The sequence below is a fragment of the Populus alba genome, chromosome 15, assembly GCF_005239225.2.
Source record: "Populus alba chromosome 15, ASM523922v2, whole genome shotgun sequence".
NCBI lineage: Eukaryota > Viridiplantae > Streptophyta > Magnoliopsida > Malpighiales > Salicaceae > Populus > Populus alba.
This window is the reverse complement of record NC_133298.1, coordinates 13,827,792-13,844,261: the sequence shown is the minus strand read 5'-3', so window position 1 is coordinate 13,844,261 and position 16,470 is coordinate 13,827,792. Positions and strand designations below refer to the sequence as shown.

Sequence of the window (16,470 nt, the reverse complement as noted above, 5' to 3'; positions counted from 1 at the left end):
ACACGTATGAGTCATGTTCTCTTTTTCATTTAATTTTTAGTCCATGATTTGTCAAAAAAAAAAAAAGATTGATATTTTTGTTTTAGTTTTCTAAAATTTTAATTATTTTAATTAATAAAATAAATATTTAAATTAAACACTAATCGAGGATCTAAGTAATTTTTTAACTTTACAAAAAATCATCTAAATAAAAATTTTAAAAAATCCAAACCTATTGATTAGCTCCAAAATAATATAATTAATAATATTTAAAATACTATGCGGCTTCTACGATTCATGGTGGATTGTGTCTCAAACTGGCTCTTCTTTTTAAGTTAATTAATCAATGTGAGCTCGTAACTACCTCGTGGCATCGGCAAGCGCGCGAGAGAAAGGAAAATGTTGGGTTGGCATTGCCAAGCTCTATACGTCCCATTTCCGCCCTCTCTTCGTGACTTTCATCAAACAACTTCCCATCATAAAAAAAAAAAAACATTTCCTCTTATATTGTGCCCTTCTCAATTGTGGATAACTGTTACAATCCATAATGAATTGTGCCCTTCTCATATATTGCATTTTCATTGTTTTTTAAAATATTTTTTTCTATCTCATGATTTCAAAACATCATTATATAATTTATCAAATAATTATTTTTATGAATAGTAACTAAAAAAACAATAATCGAATTTAACATTAAAAAATAACAACCCACTTTCCTAATTAAAAGAGAGTTTGGTTTTTTTGAATTGTCAAAGCCACATCAAAGTTTCTTTATCTACATGCCCTATTAAATAAAAAGCACACTAAAACATTCTTATAATATCAAGAGGTTATTTTTTTTCGAGTCCTATAAATTTTAGTGTCATTGAAAACTTACATGATTATTAATTTTAGGATCTATAAAATTAGTTAAGGTGTGCGTAAGTTACCCTAGATATCCATGTTAATGCAAAAAAAAAAAAAAAATCACCTTTGAAGATGGAGGAAATTGCATGCACTGTTTTTGGTGTAATGGTTTTTTCTTACATGCGTGAGCCATTTTCTCCTTTTCATTTAATTTAGTCCATGATTTGTCAAAAAAGAAAGATTGATATTTTTTTTGTTTTAGTTTCTAAATTTTTAATTAATAAAATTAAATTTTATTTTTTTAAATTAAACACTATGATCCAAAGTAATTTCTTAACTTTATGAAAATCATCTTAACCCAATAAAATTAAAAAAAATCCAAACCTATAGATTAGCCCAAAACAACAATAAAAATAAAAATTTAAAATACTATGCGGCTCTACGATTCATGGTGGATTGTGTCTCAAATTGGCTCTTCTTTTTAAGTTAATTAATCAATGTGAGCTCGTAACTAACTCGTGGCATCGGCAAGCGCGCGAGAGAAAGGAAAATGTTGGGTTGGCATTGCCAAGCTCCTAACGTCCCTTTTCCGCTCTCTCTCGACTTTCATCAAACAACTTCCCATCATAAAAACCAAAAACATTTCCTCTTCACACAATCACCGCAGAATCGCTAACTACGGCCACCGTTACCAGAACTCATAATTCGTCTTGTTTCGGTACCTTCATTTACCGCCAGAAAGACCAAATCCGCCTCTATGTTGATACTCTTCTTCAGTGGAACCAGATGCGTCATACACACGTAAGAACATACAATTTAACTAGATTTTAGTGATTGTTTTTTTTTTTTTATGAAGTTTTGAATTCTGAGAATGTTGCAGAAAATGAACCTGACTGTAGTTACAGATGTGAATAAAGTAATGGGGATGCATATTGAGGACTCACTAGCAATACTACCTCTTCTACATGACTCTTATATTTCACACTATAATGCTTTATCAAACTTGTTTATGTTGGGACCGGTGCCGGGCTTCCTGGACTGGTTTTAGCTATTACTTGTCCTGGTGAGTCCTTTTCTTTTCGTTTTTTTTTCTTTTTCCTTCAGTTGTTTTGTAGTGGGCTTTGTTTTATGTGATGCCATTGGTATTGCACTTTACTTGTAGTATGGAAAGTAACACTGTTTGGAGTTGATGAACACGCGTTTTTTGCATTATCTTGGAACATGCAGTTTGTGTTAATGGTTTGTCAATGTTGAAGCATGAGCGGAAGAGCAGAGGTATTGTTTGTTGCTTTCTGATTTTGAATTTTGATACGTTTAAGTGTCTGAATAATAACATTTTTAGTGTAACTTTAGACACATTGTAGCTGCCAAAATTTGTGTTTGACTTTATGTTTTTGGGTATTTGCTCTTTCATCACTTCTTGCTATAGGACAGAATTTAGGGAAGAAAGTTTCTTTTCGAGAGAAATTTTGATGTAGCAGTAGCCAGAAGCAGTGGCAGAAATGAGAAATTTTAGGTAATTATAATAGCTTTCTAACTTAATGTCGTACGTTTTTTTTTTTTTTTGACTCTTCTAAGGAAGCCTAGTGTTAAAACTGGGGGCACTTGTTTCATTTGTTTTTCAGCGGGGTGTTGTCTTCATTTGGTTCGCGATGGTGGGTTGTTCATAGCTGGCAAAAGGCTATGATCCTCAAGTGTGAATCTTTTTTCAGATTTTTCAAACGTCAATCCACTGCATGTTTCACTTTAAAACTATTTTATTCTGTACAGTATGTTGACAAATTGATATTGTATTATTTTATTGACGTTGATAAAAGTTCTTAATGGTTTACTTATAAGGAGGAAGCCCATATATGTTCTAATTAGTTGCTTGCTAGAGTTTGAAGTTCTTTTGAACGGGAAAAAGTTTCTCCAGAAATCTATTTGTAGCTTCATGGACTTGTCTCTCTGTTTGTCAGTGGTTACCTTGGAATCTTGTGATTTTAATATGCCACTCACCACTCATAGAAGCTAAAGATTGGGTTTTATAAATTCTCGAAGGACTCTGATTAATGATACACTACTGGTATAATAAGAGCCTTGTTTATAGACTGAAGGAAAAAAATTTAATTAAGTTCAAAACTTCAATATCATACTGGGTAGAGGTTATTACAATAATCTGATGCCCAACACCTTCAAGTACTTTTTCTAATCTCAGTATGAATAGCCTGCTGTATACTTATGTTTTTCTTTAATCTGTCATATACATGAGGTATCACTAATCTTCCTATATGTACTTTGTGGGGCAGGAGGAAGTAAGAAATGCAGAGAGGTCACTCCTTTTGATGGGCAAATCAGAATTGCAACTGCGCTCAGGTACTATTGCTGTATTATCAATTCAGGCCACTCAATTTTCATTCAATGATTTAATTAATCTTTTGATATGTATATGTGACGACTTCTATTTCTGCTTGATATTATACAAAGTTTATTCAAGGCATCAACTAAAACTTGTAAATCTGCTCATAAGAGCCAGAGCAACTTGGCTTTTATTTTGGAGTTTGTAGAACATGCTGTGTTTATAGTTTCGAGGGAGAAATAACGTCTCCAAAGTTGAGGAACTATATGTCTGAAGTGATCTGTCTGAAAACTGAAAATTAAGAACAAACACGAAGCTCCCTTTCTGTGGGATTCCTTAAGTGCGGTTTTTCCTGTAGAATCAATCCTGATTCATGAGCTAAAAATATTCTCTTTGGAAGCCTAAACTCTATGGTATCTTGCAATATTTAGAATCAACTTTTCTCATTAGGCAACACAGTTGCAAATCCATACTTCCCGCTTGCAAATTAATGAACTTTTTCTTGCTGCTCCTTGCTCATCAAATCATGTCATTGAGTAATCAAGGGAATTTGGTTCATGTAACCAAATGTGCATATGCATATGCCTCAATAAATCTTATATTATGTGAAATAAGTTACAAATTGTCGATATCTAATATACTTTAACTATACCTAATAAATTAGAAGGAACGGTGTGATTTAAGTATCACTAACTTGTAAGAAGCAATTTGGTTTTCTATTTGCATGCGGTTTTTATTTTAGCATTACGTGCAAGAAAACGTAATAATAAAATGAAATAATTCAAATATAGGGTAGCTATGAGGAGAACCCTAATAGTAATTCAATTATGGACTGATGCGGCAGTTCTTCTCTCATTTGCATAATGGTAGAGGGACCTCATGTTTCACTCTGGCATCTTCCATGCCAGTTGTCAGGGCATCATTGCTGATGACAGCCATTGATTTGAGCATTCAACTGTTCAAGTTTTTTTGTAAGTTCATATACTCAGGTAAAATGTCATTATTTGTGGGCAATAGTTGACTGCTTGCGTGTATTTATTTCATAGTTAGGTTAAAAGTTCTCTTCACTTTTTGTTTGCTAATCTTGCTCTTCCATGTGGTGATGGCATTATGGGAACACGACACCTAAGTTTAGGGAGGTAGAAAGTTTGAGAAGATTAAAGAAGAAGGACAGTGTTATATATAATTTTTAAGGGATTTTATTAGATGAGTCTCATATCTTCAGATCCCTCTAATATCCTCTGCCTGAAATAAAGGAGTGGCTTTTGAACCCAGGGTACCGGCGGGAAGAGTAGGCTAGAATAATGGCCCTATAGGAAAAAACGACTCTTACCTAACTTACTCTTCCACTTGTAACGTCTTTAAGGAGGTCAAACCACTGATGATTCTTATAAAGGATGATTAATCTCAAGATATCTAGGATAGATACACCTTAAACACTGCATATGCCTTGGCAGATTATTTATATGTAAAGAAAGCAACTTTCCCATTTAATATTCAATCATTTTTGCCATTCTTTATTCTATTTGGGTTCTCTATTGTTTTCATCTACAATATTATAATGTCTAAAATGTTTCGTTGTCAAAATATTTCGTCTCTCTGTCATATTCATGAATCTTTTAATTCCCACTATCACCTTACAAGAAAGGAACTTGCTTCTTATATATGACAAAAATTGAGAGCGATGGAACTCTTCTGTATTCATTTGCTTTGCTTATTTTTTCTGCCATTGGTTCTTTCTTCTACCGCATGCAACTGCCTCGGGAAAAACATCTTCACTTGAATTATATACAATACAACCCTTTTCCTCTACATTATTTTTCAATTGTAGCAGAAAATTAAGCAGAGGACTTCCATATTGGAGTTTTTGGGATGAATATAGACTTCTTGATATTGCGGTTCTTTACAGTTGCAGAACCCCCATGCTTCAACCTCATCAAAGAAGAAATAAGGGCAGCTACCTGGAAGATTAATATCTTGTATCTGTAATTCACTTATGCTTCCTGGTTGTTATGAATATGAAGACTTACTTTAGCCTCTCCACTCATGGGGAAACCTTTTTATTAAACAGGATAAAGTAGCTCAATGTTTATTTTTTATTCTGTATTTTAAAATCAAAAGTTGGATTCATTTTTAATAGGTAGATCACAATTCCAACCTAAGCTAAATGCTGAATGCGTTGGCATGTTTTAGGAAATGAATATAAAAATTAGTGTAAATGTCAGCACTCTATAATTTGAAGTATCAATCTTTGACCTTACTGTTCTCTCCCTCATCGAGCCCCACAAAACAATTATAATTCTTTGCATAAATTATAGAAAATTATTCAAAGAGTTGGTGATAGTCTGATAGAGGACGTTTTATTCTCAGAAAGAAGCAGGCAAGAGAGGGGTATGCATTCCATCACGTCTCCTTTCTCATGTGGGTAAAGCTTCATAAAATTTTCTCTTGTGGGCACCAACTCCTAACAAGTTACATAAAATTTCAATGAGCGAGTTGGGACTCGTAACCACCGATGTGACAACACACCCGTATTTCGAGGAAATTGCGTAACACGGTCGGAGTTGGTATCTTGTGTACAGTCATGGAAGCTACCATGACTGTATAGAAGATAAAACGGCTGAATATATAGTTATATGTAACCTTAAAAAGCAGAAAACTTGCTATCAACATATGAGTAAATCACTCTAATGCATCATTAGTTTCAAATCGTGCGCGTACAATAATAATTCAACTCAGGGAGTAGCTAACCCAGGATAGGGGAAAGATGGAAAGCGATGATAAAAAAGAAGAAACAAAAAAGTATAGCAATCTCTCCGTGTTACAAAAGTACAGTCGAGACTCCAAATTTTAGAAATCTTCTATAGAAGAGGGACGTTGATTTGCCACACTTTGATATCACAGTCCAAACTCCCACTGTAAAGAAGAAATGATGCATCAGATGAGGAACGGTCAATTGATGCCGTCAAGCACTTGACAGGGCCTCCGTGCCCTTCCAAAACTGCCAAGCAAGAGTAAACTTCTATCAACACCTCTCCAAATTCTAATGGTTTTATCTGCAGAACCACTAAACACCAAATCAGAGACGACAGCTAAGCACAATATGGACTGTGTATGGCCCCTGAGGGCTCCCAAAACCACCATGTTGCCATCATCATCCTTCTCCCAAACTACTATTGACCGGTCACACGCACCGGAGTATAAACAGAACCATCAGTGCTTAGCGCCAAGGCATTAATCCCAGACATGTGTTTTTTCTAGCGTGGCAACCAGGGAGTGTTTGTTTCTCTTCTGAACTTCTCCTCCACACCTTGATTTTCTTGTCTGCCGATCCGGTATAAACATTCCCGTCATTCGACAATGCCACTGCATTTATGGCATCGTCATGAGCATTGGCTACCGACTCCAAACACTTGAAGTCATTCGTTCTCCATATTTTAATTGTCCGATCCCATGAAACGGAGTAGAGGTGCGACTCGTCACTCGACAAGGCAAGTGCAGATACTGTGTCAACATGATGAACCCATGTGCATGTTTTGTGCCTTCGAATCTGAACTTGATTCCTTGGCAACAGACTCTTCAAGGCACGGTCACAAAGTGTTTTGGTAAAGTGGCCAAACGTGTGCACTTTCTGCTGATTTAGTCTCCTGGTTAGTTGTTTTCCATACTCGGATTTTTGTTATCTTGATGAGCACTAAAGAGTTTTTCTGCCAAAACTACCAGGGACTTCACTGCACCGTTCCCCACAGCCACTACGTTGTTGCTTAGGTTTTCCTGATCTATTTCAGAATCTAAAGGGTTTCGCTTCCACAGTCGTATTTCTTTATCAGAGCCGCTGTAGAGGAACTTTCCTGCGAGGGTTAGTGAGGATACATAAGAGGAGTGGCCTTTCAGGGTGGTGAGGCAGTGGTGGTGGGTGGTGGGTGGGATTTCTTGGTGGCGATGATGGGATTTTGAGGTGAGGGAAGGTACTGATGGGAGGCTTGGCTGCGAACAAAGTGTAGGCAGGTTTGCTTGAAGGTGGTCAGAGTGTGATTGAGAATCATAATCTGAGTAACTAGTCTGGTGGCATGACATGATTCCCATGCTAGAGAGGGGGAAGAAACACTGGGAGGAAGAAAGTAAAGTGAGTTAAATATAAATAGGAAAACAATCATTTAATCAGGGTTAGTAACTGATTAGAGAGACGAGATAATTAAATTAAGAGAAAATGCATGTTTAAAAAAAGAAAAAGGTTGAGGTCTGTATCAATGGTAATTTGATAGAGACCTGTTTGTTTTATGTACGAAGAAAATGTACCATGATAGGACACCACCTCCTCCCTCCCTCGCAGCCTCTGTCTACTGTTGCTGTTGGGATTGATATTGAGAATCCTATATTTTGACAAAGATGTTTAATTCAATTTCACGAATATACCTAATTAATTTCGTAGTTTTTCTCAACAGTGGACGACAATTCCATGTTGTTTTATTGTTGATATATTGTTCAATTTTTTATTTAAATTATCATTCAGCTTTGTTTTTGCGTAATTACATCGTTTTTTTAGCTATTAACTAAGGAAAAACATTGAAAAGACAAGGAACAAATAATAAAAAAAACCATGTTTATATAAAATATTTTAATTTAATACTTACACTTTAATATATATATATATATATTTAATTCTTTGATATTTTTTTAATTTAATTTTGTTCAGATTTACCATGTTATGTTATCTCAGGACTCTTACATCATTTTATTTCATTTTATATTATGTTAAATTTGATTTTATTCTTTTAATTTTTCTTGCTTTGGATTTTTTTTTTAAAATTTCATCATTCAACATTTGATTGTTGAGGATTGAGCTTTCTAGTTTTTTTTTTTTTTTTTTTTTTTTTTTGTGGTGATTCAAGTCTCATGACCTAGGTTAATGGTATGAAATGTTAACATGGATTAACACTAATATTTGATTAATTTTTTTTAGTTCATATTTCAACATTGAGTTTCTGAAATTAAATTTTTATTTCTATTTTTTTTTATTTACTTTCTACAAGGTTGCCTCAACCGAGTTTGCCATGCTAACTCAGACTAGCTTGAGATTTTTTTTGTTTTTTTTAATTTTATCATTTAATATTAGGTTATATTGAAATTCAACTTTGTATTTATTTTATTTTATTTTACAATTATTTTTTTTAGGTCATTGTTATCATTTTTTCTTTTTAGAATCAATATATTTATTATCATTACTTTTTTATTATATAATTAAATAATTAGACTCAATAGGATATAGGTGGCTGTTTAGTGTTGCAGCTGCGACTACGGTTGAAAAATAACACAGAACTGAGGTGTTTGGTAAACTCGAACCACATTTTTATTCCACGTGGGTCCCACTCAAAAACCGAGGTTGGACCTCAGTTTGTGAAAAGCAATTTACAATTGCCTTTCACTTTGTGCTCTCCTCTCCTCCCTCACCGACACTGCTAATTAATTAACACAAGACTTTCCCAATTCGAACTGTTAGCTCTATTCCATTCCCCTCTGCTCCCTTGATCTGGACGAAGATTGACGCTAGAGACAGTGTTCATCCTTGTTCCCCTCTGTCCCTTCTTCTGTCAAATAAGATTTAACACAAAACTTTCCTAATCCTAGTTGTTAGCTCTATTCCTCTTCCCCTTTGTTCCTTAAATCTGGACGAAGATTGACGCGAAGAACAATGTTCATCCTTGTTTTCTTAGGGTGAGCAAAAAACCTGAAAAACTGAGAAAAAATAACTTAACTAATTAGAAAACCCAAAAGACTTCTCGGTCCGGTTCGCTTTCGGTTTTAAATGCCTAAAATCGATTGAATCGGAATGAACTGAATCGGTTCAATCACATAACTAAACAAAAAAGACTATAAAAAGATAGTATAAATAGTCACTAACCTAAACCCTAAAACAACACTTCAACATTTACAGCCGCCACATTCATTCACATCCCGACTCTTCCCAGAAAAGAATGCAACACATTCTCGGCAAACATCTCATGGTTTGTACTCATGTGAGAGGTAATTTAGGGCAGCAACAAGCAAATATTCTCGCGGCAGAGGTATTGCCTGTGTCACGAAGACTGACACGACTAAAAGATTGATGTCTTCTCCCAAGTGCAGGAGTGTCGAAGTAATAAATAACCCGGCAAGACCAGGGTCGAACCACAAAGAGATTAATTGTATAAATTATAATAACAACACACACAACAACAACAACAACAACAACAATAATAATATAATACTCAGTATGTGGCGTTATTATACCTAAGAATGATCTAAAAGATCGGGTCACAGGTTTTCCAGCTTATATATACTGAGTTTATGAAAGATCAAAGAGATATATTATATAATATAAACAGATTTCTTATGCGAATGAACAAGGCAAGACAATAATGTCAGGATCCTTAATCAACACAGTGCATACTTAACATACATAAAATATAACAAGAATGTAAATAATAATAGTAGTAGTAGTAGTAGTAATAAAAAAAAAGGAAAAAAATTAATGAGAACTTTGAGATGGAAGATTATTGTAAGAATTAAACAATGATAAAAACACATATCAAGGTTAGAGGATCCACTAATAGTATTTCAAACAAGTATAGTATAAACTCTTATTACTCAATTTGGAAACCACACATTAAGGAGGTTCAATCGGATGATTTGTCATTAATAGCTCATTATAAATTGTTAACATGATCATATTAATTGTCTTATTTATGTAACACCAAACTTTTAAATATTTTCAAAAATTCATGATGCTTACTTATGTTAACAACAAATCAAGTTCCTTTTATAGTACAGGTGTAGGTAATACCATACGGTTGGGTTATGAGAGTGCCAAGCATTTGTTGTACCAGGTGTTATACAACACAAATCTAGATTAACCATTTAACAAGCAAGGTATTAAGAATTAGTTAGATAAAAAGATAAGACATGTTAATATTAAACATTAAGGTCCATGTTGAGTTTACACTATACTTATTCTTACACCATTAGTGTAACCTTTTCACATTGACATAATAAACTTAGCTAAACATAATGAAGAAGAGAAACATAAATAAACAAAACAAGAATATAAATAAGATACAAGTTAACTAAGGAAAGGAAATGAAATGAAAAGCATAAACAAGATATTAATGAAAGCAAAACTTAAGAATTATAAAAAAAATATAAAGAGAGAGAGGAAGAGCAAGTTCTTGATCTGAACAATTAAGCCCCTAAATATATGGAAAATGTCTCCTTTTATAGGTCAAAATTCAGAATTATTGATTTGATGACTAATTGTTGAGTGGGTGGCCAATTCTTGACTTTGTGAAAATCCTTATCTTCTTGTCTGAATAAAACGAAATTGCTAGCATCAGAACTGGGACCACTTGAAAACATGAGAGTTGTAGGAAATTCACTCAGCTTTCCAGGAAAAAAATGGAGGTCATTTGGACTTCTAAAACTCCAGATATGGGCCAAACACTGAACAGTGTTTGGGCTGCAGGACAGATTTGGACTTCTCCGTTGTTGCTATAATTTGGACTTGTAAACAGCCTTCTTAGATCTTGGTGTCCACAGGAAAGTTGTAGGCCTATGTCTTACTGAATTTGTGTAAACATTTGAGATCATTTTGACATCTAGAACTCGATATATGACCCAATTACCGAGCAGTGTTCCAGTTTGGACTACGCCCTCTCCCTGTCCTTTCAATTTCCATACTTGAACTCATCAATCAATCCTTTGATTTATATGATAGGCCTGCATTTTAAGAAGAATATTTACCATAAATTAAGGTATTTTTATATAGTATTAGACTTGGTTTATTATAAAACATGCTTTAGTTAAGGAGTTATTGATACTTTAAGTGCAAAATGATGATATAAAACCTTGATAAATATGCACTTTTAAGTACTAATTAAAGACTGTGGAAGAGATATCAAGAGGTTATCATTCCTTTATAAATGGCATCCATAGGAGATCTTACCACTACATTTTGTCCTACCAATTCATTAAAGGTTTTGGCCTAAATCTTCTGACTCAAACTCTTTGGGTGTTCATTTGTAGTGTGCTTCCAACTTCTTCCCACGAGAGTTGTCTCTACTCACATCTCTGTACAATAATAGATTGCCTTCTGCATCGAAATATGGATTTGAATCTCTAAGTCTTGGGGTTTTTGTTCAGTAGCAGCTTATCCCACATTCACGGTCATTTTGAACCATGAAATTAGTAAAAGCATGGTTTGATTCTCGGTTTTACCGGTTTTTAACAATAAAAACCAAACTGAAATTGATACGATTTAAACTAGTTTCAAATTTTAAATTTTAAAAAAATAATAATTTTTGTTTGGTTAAATTTTTTCATGTGAAAAGCAAAATCCGAACGAAAAGTGATCACCCCTACTTCCCCTCTGTCTCTTTTTTTATCAAACAAAGATTTAACACAAAACTTTCCCAACCCGAGCTCGTCTCCTTTATTCCCTTCCCCTCTGTTCCTTATCTGGATGAAGATTGACAAAGATAACGCTAAAGATAGTGTGTTGCATCCTTGTTTCCAATCTATCTCCTTCTTCTGTTCAAACGAAGATCAAATCACCTTCACTGAAATAATTTGTGCCAAGTAGTCCTCTATCGTTTCGATTTGCAGGAAAAAAAGTACATACATGCTGGGTAAAAGTCACACGAGAGAGCAGACTCGTAAGTTCCTGCCTTATTCTCCATCTTTATTTTTTTTTATTTAGCTCTAAATTTTTAATTTCGGTGTTGCTTCATCTATTTCCTTTGCGTAAGAATATATGTTGTTCTGTGTTGAAAATGTTTCTATAATAGTAAGTCATGTTCCTCACGTTCTTTATTTAATTCTTTGTGTTTCTTTGTTTCTGTTTTGGTTTTGTTTTGACTAGTTCACGAGCTTAAAAAATGGTAACTTGTTTATGAAATCTTGATTTTTTAATGGAAATTATGTGTTGACGAAATTATTTAATTGCCATTTTGGGTTTTGAGTACTGATTTGGAGATTTTTTATTCGATTTATGGATCATTTGTCTTTTGTTTAACTTATGTGGGGCTCTTTTTATCGTTAATCTGCCATTCAAACTTGCTGTGTTTTCCTTAAACTTTGTTAATCAGTTTTCTTGGTAGTGTTGGCGGATTTCAATATTTCAATAAGTTGTCTTTTTTTATGTAGTTTTTATCTGGTGGGATTCTTGATTTCTTAAGAGAGTTGTGCTTTAGGTTTCGAGTAATCAAACCGTGCTATTCAGTTTTAGTTTCTAGGGAACTTCATTTGAATCTTGGTCTTATCATATTGTTGCTGTAGAATTGTGGATTTTAAGAAAAATAATCTCTAGCAATTGTAGAGAAAACACCTTGTACTAAGAACTTTACTTAGGACTGTTTGATTTCTAGTATATGTCTGCCTTTTTTCGTTTGATATGGAATTCGGGTTCACTATAAGAATGTGTGGTTGAATCCATGATTAATGATATTATTTATTTATCCCTTCAAGTAATGGATATTATTGATTGTTTTATATTGTTAAATGTTTTAAAAGATACAATGGAAGGTCTTGAATCTTTGGATAAGACTACCTGAACAAACAAAATATTGCATATATTTTGTGATCTATGCATTAAAGTCATTAATATGGGAATGAGACTTAATAATCATTTCGATAAAAACAGGGTGGAAAATTTCTTATAAAATCTGTCGCAGGCGATGTCGTCTAGCGCACGGCGGAGGCCATTTGTCGTGCCTCCTATGTGAGGTGTTGTGTATTGGAAAGGGTTTTGGATTTAATAATAAAATTATAATTAATGTTCAAGAGTCACCACCTAGTATTATGGTCACTAGAAATCTATGAATCTCTGTGAGAGTCTGAGTAAGGGTACTGGTTTGTGCAAGGGAATACGTATCACCCCTAGTGCACCCTTACTGAAGGTAAGCTGTATTGTTATTTTGATTGGTTTTTTCTAATAAGTCGGTTTATATTCGTTGGTTTTTTCTAAGGTTCAAGTAGAAAGTCTCTACCTTATCGGGTTAAATCCTAACCGTTTCTAAAGTCTAAATTTTAACATCGACATTTTTATTCTTTGTATTTTAATACACAAGGGTTTAACTTTATTGTGTAATTTTACACCCCACAAATATTCAAGTCTGCATCTAGATCCTAAAAAAATTGGAAAAAATATTTTTAACTTGTTGGCCAAATCCTAAATGGATAATCATTAAACTGGTTAACGATATCCATTTTTGGATTTTTTAAACATGAAAAATTATACAATTTTTTTTTTATATGAAAATATATGCTTGAAATTTTTTAGGATTTGCTCATATGCAATAAAATAATTTTTACTTTTTGAAGATGTTTTATTTTTTTTTTGAAATATTTCAGAGAAAATCGGGTATTTTAATATCGCGATTTGTATTTTACAGTGTAAATATACAACCTGATATTATGCAAAATTGGTAGGAAAATATTTGAGAAAATCATAATTTTTTTTCTAAAAAAGTTATATAATATAATATTATATATTAATTAAATATTATTAAAATAGTTGGGTCAGGCCGGCCCAGGTTCCTAGGGCCAGGCAAAAAGCCAGAAAACAGTTGAGCCGATCTTGGCCCAACATATATATATTATATATATATATATTTTGGGCCTGAGCCAGTTAGGGATGAATTAATTGTAGAACGTGAATAGTAAGTTCACGTTCTGCATGCAACTTTGCAATTGTAAACGGCGACGCGAAGTGGGAGGCAACCTTGTGAAGGAGAAGAAGTTGTTTGTGACTGGCTTGGCATGAAGATGGGCAGGCCGCTAGTGAAGAAATAGTGGCGGGTTGTTGCTTGTGGCAGAGGAAGAAAGAAGAAGAAATCTACAGAGGAAAAGGGAAGACCTCACGATGGTTGCCCTATCGTCAATGAGGATTTGGGTTCGTGAGGAGGACTGAACAGTCTGTCTGTTGGTGGAGGAGAAAGGCTTCTGTGGGGTCTTCAACGGCTGAAGATGCGATGGAGAGAGAAAGAGAGAAGAAATGTGCAGAAACATGCACAAGTTGGTTTTTTGGCTGACTTTGGACCTGATTTCTCCCTCCTCAGGCCATCAACTCCACCTCTATTTATAGGCGGTGGAAGAGGGTAATCTTGTATGAACCAGGGTAAAATTTTAGCCTTTGATTTTGTTGGGAAGGATTCCAACTATTAGCTCAAAGGAGGTATGGTGCACTATCAAATCTACAGAAAAAGCTGTCTAAGTTGGCATGTTTAGGCCGGTTGGCGCCGGTGCCGATAAGTTGTCATTCAGACTGAACTATTCACATGGTGCTGTAGAGGAACTGCAGAGGATCATTTTCATGAAAGTGTGGTTAAATTTGGTGGACATTAGGTGCATTAAATGCACCTGCAAAGTAGGTACCCAGGCAGTTTCTTTCGAGTAAAAGAAGAAGACAATGAACAGTGACCAGATGACGCGTCGTTTGGTCTTCTTTGTTTTTTTTGTTCTTTTTTAATACTCAAAACGGTGCCATTTTGCGTTTGAATTAGGGATTTTACCAAAGTTTAATGCAGTCCTCTGTCTTTCAATTTGTTTTAATTGAACCCCTAATTGACCCTAAACTTTGGAATTAATGCAATTAAGCCCCTGATAAACTTCAATTGAAACCCCAAAGTTACGCGCCTATTGCAAAATGATCCTTGGTCTCAGATTTTGTCAATTTAACCCATAATTGATCATTAAACATTTAATTTCTTTAATGTTGCCCCTATTTTTGTCAATTAAGCCCCTATAGTTTGGCGCTTTTTACAAATTAGTCCTTGGTTGTGAATTTTGTCAATTTAAGCCCTAATTGACGCCAAAACTTTAATTTTCTTACAATTTAGCCCCTAATTTATATCAATGAACTTGGTAAAATTAAATTTGACCTTTTAAAATTCTAATCTTCTCAAGCTCAAATTAGGCTCCCAAACTTAATATTTCACCAATTAAACCTCAAATAAAATTAATTTGACCCATTTAAAGTATAATTAAGTCCTTGCATTTAATTAAATCCTTCAATTGGACCCAAATTAATTCTTAAACCTAATTAAAATTTAATTTGGCCTATGATTAAATCAAATTGGCCTATTAAAAATTTAATTATGTCATTGGACTTAATTTTTATGCAAATTCATCCATTAATCATTTAATTTGACCTTTAATTTGCATTTTTTTCTCCATTTTTTGGCATAATAGGTTACAATTAGGCCTTGAATTTCTTCCAAAAATTACAGCTTGATTTCTTAGCATGCTTTCTCCACGTTGCCAGCCTTTATTTTATTTTTTATTTTTATTTTGAAAAAAAGTGAATTGTGGGTAATAACCTAGAATTGGGTTATGAAAACATCATTTAAAGAACAAACTTGGCCATGCATTCACAAAAACACAACTGAAAAACAAATGGGATAGATGTAAAACGGATTGGACGATATGGACAAAGTTGATTTTTGAAACTAGTGTCGACTAGAGTAGTGATATAGGAATAATTGCAGCTAGCGATGAGTGATGAAAAGTAAAAATTCAGGTTAATTCCTCATCATCGTAACAATTTCATTTCTTGTTGTCAAATTTTGAAAAATGTTCAATGCATGATCCTACATTACTTATACTTATTATATGTAGGAAATTAGAGGAGCCAAAAAAATTCAGACATACGGTATTAAACCGTCTTTGAAGATTAAATTTGACATAATGTATTCCAACATTGTCACAACTAGAGAGTTTGCATGGGCTCCTTTGTTAGGAGTACTTGGTGGTAATGATGTCAATCCTGACACAAGCAAAGTCAACATTGATGGTGCTGATTTCAAAGAAGAAAGCGGTGATTTAAAGGAGGATGGGATTCAAAATTTGGACACTAACATGTCTATGGTTGGTGGGGTGAATATGTCAAGTAGCAGTAATAAAAGCAGTGGCAAAAGAAAAGAACGAGGTCCTTCTGAGGGTCAAGGTAGAAAGAAGAAAATGTCTGTAATTGGTGTTCAGATGCTGTTAAGGTGGGATCAACTACTTGAGAGTATGTCAACTAAGAGTGATTCAACTTCTTAGAATATGGACCGAGAAGGCTGTAGTATTCCCGAGGTGATGGCTGAGCTCCACTCAATTCATGGAGTTTCGGTTGATGATGATTGTCACAACTTTGCTATGGATTATCTTGGTTTAAGAAGGAAATGAGAAATATGGTATAATATGGGTACTCTTTAATAGAAATTCAAATAATTGTAGCGAATGTATGCATGAAGTAAACTTGCATAGCTGACATGATATGATTTTAATTTTTT

The 16,470-nt window shown here is 34.0% G+C and overlaps 1 long non-coding RNA gene and 1 pseudogene across 2 annotated transcripts; one reads left to right on the top strand and one right to left on the bottom strand.

Moving 5' to 3' along the window:
• Positions 1 to 3,080: 3,080 nt before the first annotated feature.
• LOC118058031 (uncharacterized) lies at positions 3,081 to 5,296 on the top strand. Of its 2 annotated transcripts, none has more exons than XR_004689079.2 (2): positions 3,081 to 3,180; positions 5,079 to 5,296. It is a non-coding gene; the product is annotated as an uncharacterized lncRNA (long non-coding RNA). The 2 variants fall into 2 exon arrangements; XR_004689080.2 differs by having other exon boundaries at positions 3,114 to 3,180; positions 4,998 to 5,296.
• Positions 5,297 to 6,009: 713 nt separating this feature from the next.
• Positions 6,010 to 7,374, bottom strand: LOC118058030 (protein JINGUBANG-like; annotated as a pseudogene).
• Positions 7,375 to 16,470: the final 9,096 nt, after the last annotated feature.